This window comes from Callorhinus ursinus, unplaced genomic scaffold, assembly GCF_003265705.2.
Source record: "Callorhinus ursinus isolate GAN/ISIS: 27379988/994484 unplaced genomic scaffold, GSC_fseal_2.0 scaffold29, whole genome shotgun sequence".
NCBI classification, from domain to species: domain Eukaryota; kingdom Metazoa; phylum Chordata; class Mammalia; order Carnivora; family Otariidae; genus Callorhinus; species Callorhinus ursinus.
Window position 1 is genome coordinate 14,067,359 of NW_027397091.1, and position 9,244 is coordinate 14,076,602.

The window sequence follows — 9,244 nt, forward strand, 5'->3', positions numbered from 1 at the left end:
TCTTCTTCTTCTTCTTCTTCTTCTTCTTCTTCTTCTTCTTCTTCTCCTCCTCCTCCTCCTCCATCTTCTTCATCTCCTTTTCCTTCCCCTTCTTCTTCTTTCCAATTTCTTTATCCAGATCTACCAGACTTCTTTCCTGAGCTCTGCACCTTGCAGACTATTTACTGTACATCCCAGCTCTACCCCAGCATCTTTAGGCCATCTCTTCTTCCCCTCTACATTCTACTTCTGTCCAACAGCCCCATTGCCTTTTCTGCCAGTTACTGGATCCACTCTCCACCTGGTAACAGGGAACACAACTTTTGCCTTAAGGAAATTCCAAACTAAATAAAGAAACAAGGCTGCTACACACTAAAAGATAAAATATGATTCAAGATTTAAATTGTCATTGAAGACAATAATTTAAGAATGACCACAAGACCATGTGTGATAGTTGTCTTTTGAATGGACAGTTCATGCTGTGTGGGGTGGTCAGGGAAAGAGATGTGGAGGAGCAAAATTGAGCTGGGCCATGGGGGATGGCAGGACTCAGATTGGCAAAAAAGGTGTCAGGGGCACACCAGTCAGAGCAAATGGCAAGAGGAAACATGTGGGGCCCAAGTGAACATGGTGGGTTCAAAGGTAGGAACTTGTTTCTAAAGAACTTCTGGGTCTCACCATGAGAGATGATGAGTTCTTTTGAAGAATACACTTCAAGGCCATTGAGGTTGTGAGGACAATGTTCTGTTTCACTCTTTTCATGGCTTTCATTCTTTTCGTTACTGTGTTCCATTTCTTTGCAAGTTGTTTAGAACATTGCTTTAGCACCACAGAGGATGGATAAATTTAGAACCTATGATTTAAGTGCTGACCAGAAGTTCTGGTTCTAGAGGAAGGTACCTTACATCTCCATAATAATAATGATCATTGTTCCTCCAATTAGCTATCTTTTCAGCTTTGCATCTGCTCTTTTTTTTTTTTAGCAATTACTGAGTTGTAAACACCAAAATCAAGTTCTTCTCTGTCCTTTTGTAATAAATTCAGCTGCAACCTGAATATTCTGACTGTAACTTTGACCTGACTTCATTTTCAAGACTGTCAAATGTAATTACAGACAGATTTTCCCGCTCAGCATCTGGAAGTGCAAAGATACCAAGAAGGAGCATCAAGTGTCATTAACATCACCTTTCTGCCTGCTTCTTATATCACTCTGGCAAATAGTCGATTTCACAGCCAGCAAGGTTTATTATGGGAACTGTCGTTCTCCCCCAGGAGTTTCAGATTTTCCTTTCTCCCGAGAAGCAGGAAATGGGTTCCTGACTTTGGAAGATAGCATGGGTTTTGTTGTCACATTGACCTACCACTGATGGCTGGTGACATTGGGCAACTTGCTTAATCTTCCGTGCCTCAGTTTCTTCATTAGAGATTACCTCTAGAGATTTAGTGACAATTCCATGGAATAAAATGCAAGACATCTTGCAAAGTAATCAGCATATTGAAGTACTCAGTGACGTTAGCTATTAGGCTCTGTAAGAGTAGCAGTGAAAAACTTTGAACTCATATTATTTCAAATACAATAGACTTCTCTTTTGATGAAACGTACAGAAATCTTATTCTTGAAAGACTTTTCTCCTCCCAGAAACAACATGACCAATAGCAGTATTTTAGAGGGATAGAGGTGAGATGCAAAATGTCAGAAAAGTGAAGAGGGGGCTATATTACTGTCAGGACCCATCTTTTATTTACTAATAAAGTCACAGTCTGTCTAATTTTTTAAAATTTTGTAATGATTTAAATCTTACAGAAAAGTTGTAAGGATGCACCCATATATCCAATCAGGTAAGGGTAAAAGATAAACAAGGAGACCGAGAACAAAGACAATCTTTTGTGAATTCACAGCTTCATCAAAGGCTTCCTTTCTCATCATCTTCTTCAAGTAGTGGAGAAAAAACACTACATAATCCAGCTTCTCATGATTTAAGGGGGACTTTGCTTCGAGCACAATTTTGTTGTTGTTGTTGTTGTTGTTGTTGTTGTTGTTAGAAAGGACTTCATAACAAAACTATTCTTCACATAATACCTATCTAGCTGGGCTAAGTCTCAGGCTGCCTCGACCAACTGTGATATTTTTTGTCATTCCATTTTTAGAAGAAAGAACAAAATGACAAGAAGGAAGCTTAAATATTTTCTGCAGCATTGGGTTATAAGGACTCCTCATCTGAGAGATTTGATGTCTGGTGGACCTATGTAATTAAACACAAAGAATATCTGATTATTCATATAACCTTATATAAAATAACCAGTTAAAAAGGAACCATGCAGTGCATAAAGGAGCTTGTCAGTTTTAGGAGGAAGCAACATTGGATAAGATACCCAGCAGTGGGAAGAGTGAGGAAAAGTGGTTGTTACGGTGACATTGGCCAAGACTGGCAGATACCAGTCATCTGAATGAGCTGATGGTCACCGGCATTACAAAAAAAGCTCAGGATGAAGAAATCCCAGGGTCTTAGGAAGGTTCTGGGAGAACAGTTGTCCTGATGAAGGTATACATGCATATGGACTAACTGATTCATAGGCCCTTATATTCTTCCTGCCCCATAGTTTTACTTTATTCCTGCACCAAAAAATCTTTGAAAGCTAAAGGTATAGTCCCAGTTTGGTGGCCTTACCATCATGGGTCTAGGGTGATTTTTCCTTCCTAAACACTTTGAAAACATTGTCCAACTGAGGAGTCCTCTCTTCTGGGATGATCTGAAGCCAGTTAAGTTCTATGTTTCTGTCCTGGATTAAATGCCACCCCCAAAAAATAGGGTGGGACAATCAGGTATACTGTCATTTTCTGTGACTCCCAAATCTTCCTCAATCTGCCTAGGGAATTGAAAGGGGCCTAGGCCCTGATGATGAAAACTGAGAAATAAGCCCATCTTTATGGAAGGTATGGTAGGGTCAGTGAGGGCGTGCATGCGCGCGCGCACACACACACACACACAGCTCAATCTTTTGATTTTGAATTCACTAAATTTGCATTTAGAAACCAAAATTCTCACCACAGACCTATTAAATTAGAAATTCCATGGTGGAGGGGCCCAGTTATCTGTGTTTTAAGGAGGACTCTAGGGCATTCAAATGCACACTAATGTTGGGAAATCACATGCTAAAGAGTTCAAATGCTAGGAACCAGTCCCCAAAAGGATTTTCTGCTTTTGTCTTAGTAACCCAGGAAATTAAATTCATGTTGGCATTATAGGTAACAGTTGTCTCTTGGAGAATAAAGTCTCAAAATGTTTATTTTCACGTAGAAATAAGAATCATTCTCATTTAGGTGAATTTCAGGAAAAAAATAGTCATAACTTGAGAAGTCCACATTATTTCTTTTCAAAAATCCTCTACGGGATTTTTAAGTCCTCTTAATCTAAACTGAGATTTCAAGTCTTGCACTTAGTGGAACTATGGATTCTTGTGCCCTGCAAGTCTTTCTGTGAATCCAAGGATAGCCTCTCCTTGATGTATAACATGTTTGCATAGCACAGTAGAGAAAAAAATCTATATAACGCTGCAGGCTTGAAGGGGTTCAAAGAAAGTAGGAATTGTGCTCATATTCAGAAGCAAAATGTCCATTCTTTTAATAGCTGCTAGTACTGGAGTGTTTCTTATTTGAGAAAGTACCCAAAACAGCTTTGCTTTGAGTAGCTGACATCCTGAGGGCAAGAGAGGGTCTCCAGGAGGCAGGACTACAAAATACTACCATGGAGGATGCAACAAGTAATACCAGGGGAGAAATGCATGGTACTCCTGAGAGGGAGGACAGAAAATATAAAAAGAGAGAAGGGTAAGAGTGAGAGGAGACACCAACATGGGTGATGTTGGAGTTTGCCACGAGGAAGGGGCTCTCCATTCTCGTGGAGAATGCTCTGTGGTTAGGTGGCTGGAGGAAATTTCAAGATGCCTGATACTAAATGGACAACTTCTATGTCACTGTGCTAGAAATGCTCCCTCTCTGCCCCTACCCTACTCATAAACATTTTTTGTGGGCAGGATATTTTGTGTTTTGTGTGGAAAACAGAGTCAAAGGGCTGGCTAGATGTCTGGGTGAACGCAGTAAGGAAATGGGGGTCAGGGGACAGAGGTCGCCATGAGAACACAGGTGCCATGGATATGTCCAGAAAACTTGGGCAAGGCTTAAAACTTCCACAGAGTGTTGAAGAAGAGTTTGGACTCTAGAACAAAGAGACCTCAGTGGGTAGCAGGTTTGCATTTATTTGCGGTGATATTTGTTCATATTCACCATTCCAGGACACAATTCCACATTGCCAAGTGCAGGGATAATTTGTGAACATTGCCTTCTTCAAGTCGCTGGAATAAGGTGCAAAAGCTAATGAAAAGGATGGTCTTCTCTCCAAACTAGTGATGTCCAATAGAACTTTCTGCAATAATGGAAATGTTCTTTATCTGTGCTGTGCAATACAGTAGCCACCAGCACATGTGGCTACGGCACACTTGAAATGTGGCCAGTGAGACTTAGGAAAGGAACTTTTCATTTAATTTAAATACATTTAAATTTAAAGAGTCCTGTGTGGCCACCGTGTTGGACAACATAGGTAGAAAAAAGATTAGTACTTCAGCTGCTCATCAATAGGATGAGTGAAAGCAGTCAGGAGTAAACATTAGGGAGCTGCAGGGTCTCTGGTGAACCAAAGAGCTCATGCACCATCTGAGAGGGAGTGATGACCAGCTCCAGCATTTGTTGCTATGGAGAAATGTGGACCCCAGTTGACAGATATTCCAATTGTTTAAGAGAAACTAGAATTATGAATTTTGTGTACTATTTCCCAATCTTTAAATGCTGACAAGTCATTCTAAATTCTTACAAATCAGTGTCTGAGCCCAATAAAACACAACGAGAAGGTGTAGCATAGCACTTAGGATCCCAAGCTTCAGAGACTTCCTGGCTTTGATTCCCCTGTCCTCCACTTCCTCGCTGAGTGATCTCGGCCAAGTGGCTTAACCTCTCTGGGCTTCAGTTCGCTCATTTGTAAAATGAGGAGAGTAATAATCTCTGTTCCTCAAAGTGTGGTAAAGATGATATTTATTAATATAATATAGGTATAATATAGGTATTGGTGACTGCTCTTAAGCCTGTGGGCTGGTTTTGATCCACGGGCACTTTGTAACCTCTGATATAGGGGCTTTGGATTTTTGTTCCATAATGCCCTTGGATACCCTGGAAATATACTCCATCTGTCTAGTGTCCTGGCCAGGAATGAAGAAGTTGGACGTCTGGATAGGAATCACTCTGTAGCCAGATCCTGATCCCATTGCACAGGACTCCTGTGTCCTGACCCTGCTGACAATTTGCTCAGGGTCAGAGCACAGACGCCAGGGTCTAGTCCTTCAGGACCCAAGTTTCTGCCCCCAGTTCCTTAGTGACACAGTGTCTGCCCCCAGTTCCTTAGTGATATAGCCTCAGCTCTGTGCCAGTTCACAGATTTCCCTGTTCCACTGTGCTGCCTTCCCAGATTGGAACCTGACTTTCTGAATGGGCTTGTCCAGACCTCATATCCATGTCTCCTCTGCCCTTAGCCCTCCATGTGGATCTATCCCAGCCCACCTGTGTCTAGGCCATGACTAAAGCAAGAGTTAAGTTGTTAAGAAGATAAGCTTACTCTTTGGGTTTCTTTAATTCCATGGATTGGGAGCTCTGATCCCAGGTAAGGAAATGTTCCCAACTTCCCAGCATTTTCAACATAATACTCATTTGTTATCTACACACACACACACCACTATACAAAAATCAAGGAAAATGCCACAGCCACAAAATGTGTTTCATAAAGACAAAGAATCCGTATATATATATATATATGTATATATATATATATATATATAAAACAAATCCATTATACATATATACATATATATAACAAAATATATATATAAAACAAAAAACATTTAGGAGGAAAAGCTAGAAAAGAAAAGCAGAGAGAAGTCTGTAGCTTCAGCATCTAAGGAATTAATAACTAAACTGTTGTACAATACCAAGCCTACGAATTGTAAGAATGGTACTTTGTGTGCACTAGTCCATCAAATGTTGGATGCCCAAGATTATGAGCAGCACTGGTGAAGATAAAAGCGAGAATGAGCCCATGCATCTTTATATCTATATTTCACTTAGCAGGTTACAAAGCAGTGAGTTTCCCCCTCATCAAATCATAGTCCTCTATTTGTACATGGGTCTGTTAGTCAGATCATTTGCTCTTTGAACACAAGAACCTTGTCTCACCGATTTTGATCTCCATGCCAAGCATGTAGTAAGACCTCTGCTTACTTGTTTTCTTCTATCTTCACAATTATACCATGAGGCAGGCAGGTTGGTGTTATAAAGGTTGTGTTAGCACTAAGGGACCCTGAGGCATGAAGCCTGTGTGGAAATAAGCATGGTTTCTGATCCCAGAGAACATGAGCTGGGATTGAATGGTGTTAAAACACAGACACCAGATGTATTCATTGGAAGAGGCTTTAACTTGGTGAAGTATCCATCCATTCTGGTTGGTTTAGAGGATGTCAGGCAAGAGTTGGACAACATGAAGAGCATGATGCTAGAACAAGGTAAATAAAGTCAGTGTTATGTCCTATTCTGTAATGCTTCTGGCTGGCTCAGAAAATACACCTGCTTAGTATCCGGTCAGGGCCTCCTCTTACCACCCTCTTGAGAAATGGAAAGATAAGACACCTTTATAAATCACTCTGTAGCCCCAAATTGTGACTCTAAATAAGTCACCCCAAATAAGTCAGCTCATCAGAAATTAGCAGTCCACCTATGGTCACATTCAACTTCTCCTGCTCTCTTGAATTTCTTCAGACCGACATTGTTTTTGCATGGATGTTTTTCTTGCTGGGGTCTCCACCCTGGTTATTAGGAGGCAGAGAAATGAGAAGGCACTGGGACTTAGGGCTTTCCTCAGCAAACCTACCCAGAGTCTGATGTGATAGAAAGTTGAAAAAAACATTAAAGTCAGGTAGCTGTGCGGTTTACTTATTTTGTCATCAAATTTAAATTAGTGCATCTTTCACCCCCATAAGTAATTTAAATTTGGCCAGAGAAAGGGGAAAGTACACAAGAGAGTTTTCTTATCTATAGTGGTAAGTGAGGTCACATATTAAAAAGCAGAAAGTAAGGTTATTTTATGGGGATAGAATGAATTAATTATAACTGCATAGATATTGTCCAATTGCTTCATTCCTTGGGCCTTCTATTTGCTTTTTATAATTTATAATTCACAGGTTTAATATCTAACCATGAAATTTAAGTGGTCCAAAAATAAAGTAGCAGATTTTTGAGCCAAATAAATCCACTGCCATTAGCATATAGCAAGTTGTATGCTGCTAATTGCTAATTATTCATGTGGCTAACATAACCCAAGCAGAAAGAAGCAGGGGGAAAAAAAAAAAAGAGGACAGCTAAAGAGGATTGGAAAAATAAGCCTTGAGTAAGGCAAAGCTACTTCATCTAATTCCCTGGAAATAAATGAAGAGAACTGCCTTGCTTGCTCCTTATGTCTCTTGGGATGCCAAAGTGGTCCCACAACCTAAAGACAGATTAAAAAACTGGAAAAGAGGGACAGAGTTCTCCTCTCTGCCTTTCCTGGGCTCAGGCGTAAAGGTGCTCTAATTTCTGGACCCACTGTGAGCATGGGAATGGAATCTTGACCAGGTTGTCATTAGGGAGTATTTTTTCTCCTCTTTGTGTTTTGGTGCTCATCTTTGGTAAATGAAATGACTCCAGATGTTTCACTAAATGTTTTTAGAAGAATTTTGTGTCCAAGGAAGAGGCCAACCCAAAGTGACAAGGTGGTACCACCTCCCACCTTGCTACTTAGATGCTCCCAGGAACATTGGTCCTTGCAGAGAGTGTCCCTGACTTCCCAGTGAATGGGATGGACTTTCAGAGCTGTGCAGGACCCAAGAGAACCTCTACTGCAATTTACAAACAAACCAGGGACCAGAGAGGGGTGGTGATTCACCCATGGCCACACAGCTAGCAGGGAGCAGAACAGAGTGTCCAGATTTGCTGATGCTGGGACCAGGGCTCTTTCCAGAAACCCCTTTGCTTTCCCTTTCTCCCACCTGAAACATGTTTCTGTTTCATGCTATGAGGTCATAGACATACTTTCAGTGTTTTAATGGGTGACAGTTAGTTTAGATGAAAAAATAATCTATGCTGGCATGTGAATGAGGATGCATGTGTTTTCTTTTGAATAACATTATTTGTTATTTTTCACTTTTAAAGATTTATTTACTAACAATGAATCATGGAACACTACATCAAAAACTAGTGATGTACTGTATGGTGACTAACATAACATAATAAAAAAATAAAGATTTATTTACTTATTTGAGAGAGAGAGAGAGTGAGCATATACAAGGGAGCAGGGGGAGGGGCAGAGGGAGAGGGAGGGAGAGGGAGGGAGAGAAATCCTCAAGCAGACTCCCTACTGAGCACCGAGCCTGACGCAGGGATCCATCCCAGGACTCCAAGATCATGACCTGAACCAAAATCAAGAGTTGGATGCCTAACAGACTAAGCCACCCAGATGCCCCTTGTTATTTTTCATTATTCATTATTTGTTAGTGTTATTTGTTTGTCTAAATACTGAAAAGCATAAATTTTACGGTGGCCCCAGAGATACTCCTACCTTTTAAATAATAATAAGGATAACATTAATCAAATTCTTATGTGCTAGGCACTGTTGTGAGCACTTCATGCTTCACTCATTTAATTCTCAAAACAACCTTACGTAGAAAAATTTTTATTCCTGTTTTATAGATAAGAAAAATGAGGCACCAAGAGGTCATACAGTTGTTAATGATGGAGCAGAGATTCGATTCCAGAAAGTCTGGCTCTAAGACTTGTGGTCTGAATCACCGATTGACTGCACAGAAAGTCTTAAAGTAAAGATCAAAGCCTTCTGCCTTGCCCTCTGTTATACAATTTTTCCCCCCAAAGTTTAGCAGGTTTTTGAGCCTCTTACTAGAAAAAAAAAAGTATGCCTATACCAACATATTCTATAAATAAATTTCTATATGCAATGTAGATAGATGATAAATAGATCAATACAGGTATATCTCTATTTCTATTTTTATCATCTCTATCTCCTATCCCTATCCCCACTGCTTATCCTTATCCCCTAACCCATTCACCTAACCTAATCCCTTAACCCTATCCCCATCCCTATCCCCATCCCTATCCCCATCCCTATCCCCATCACTA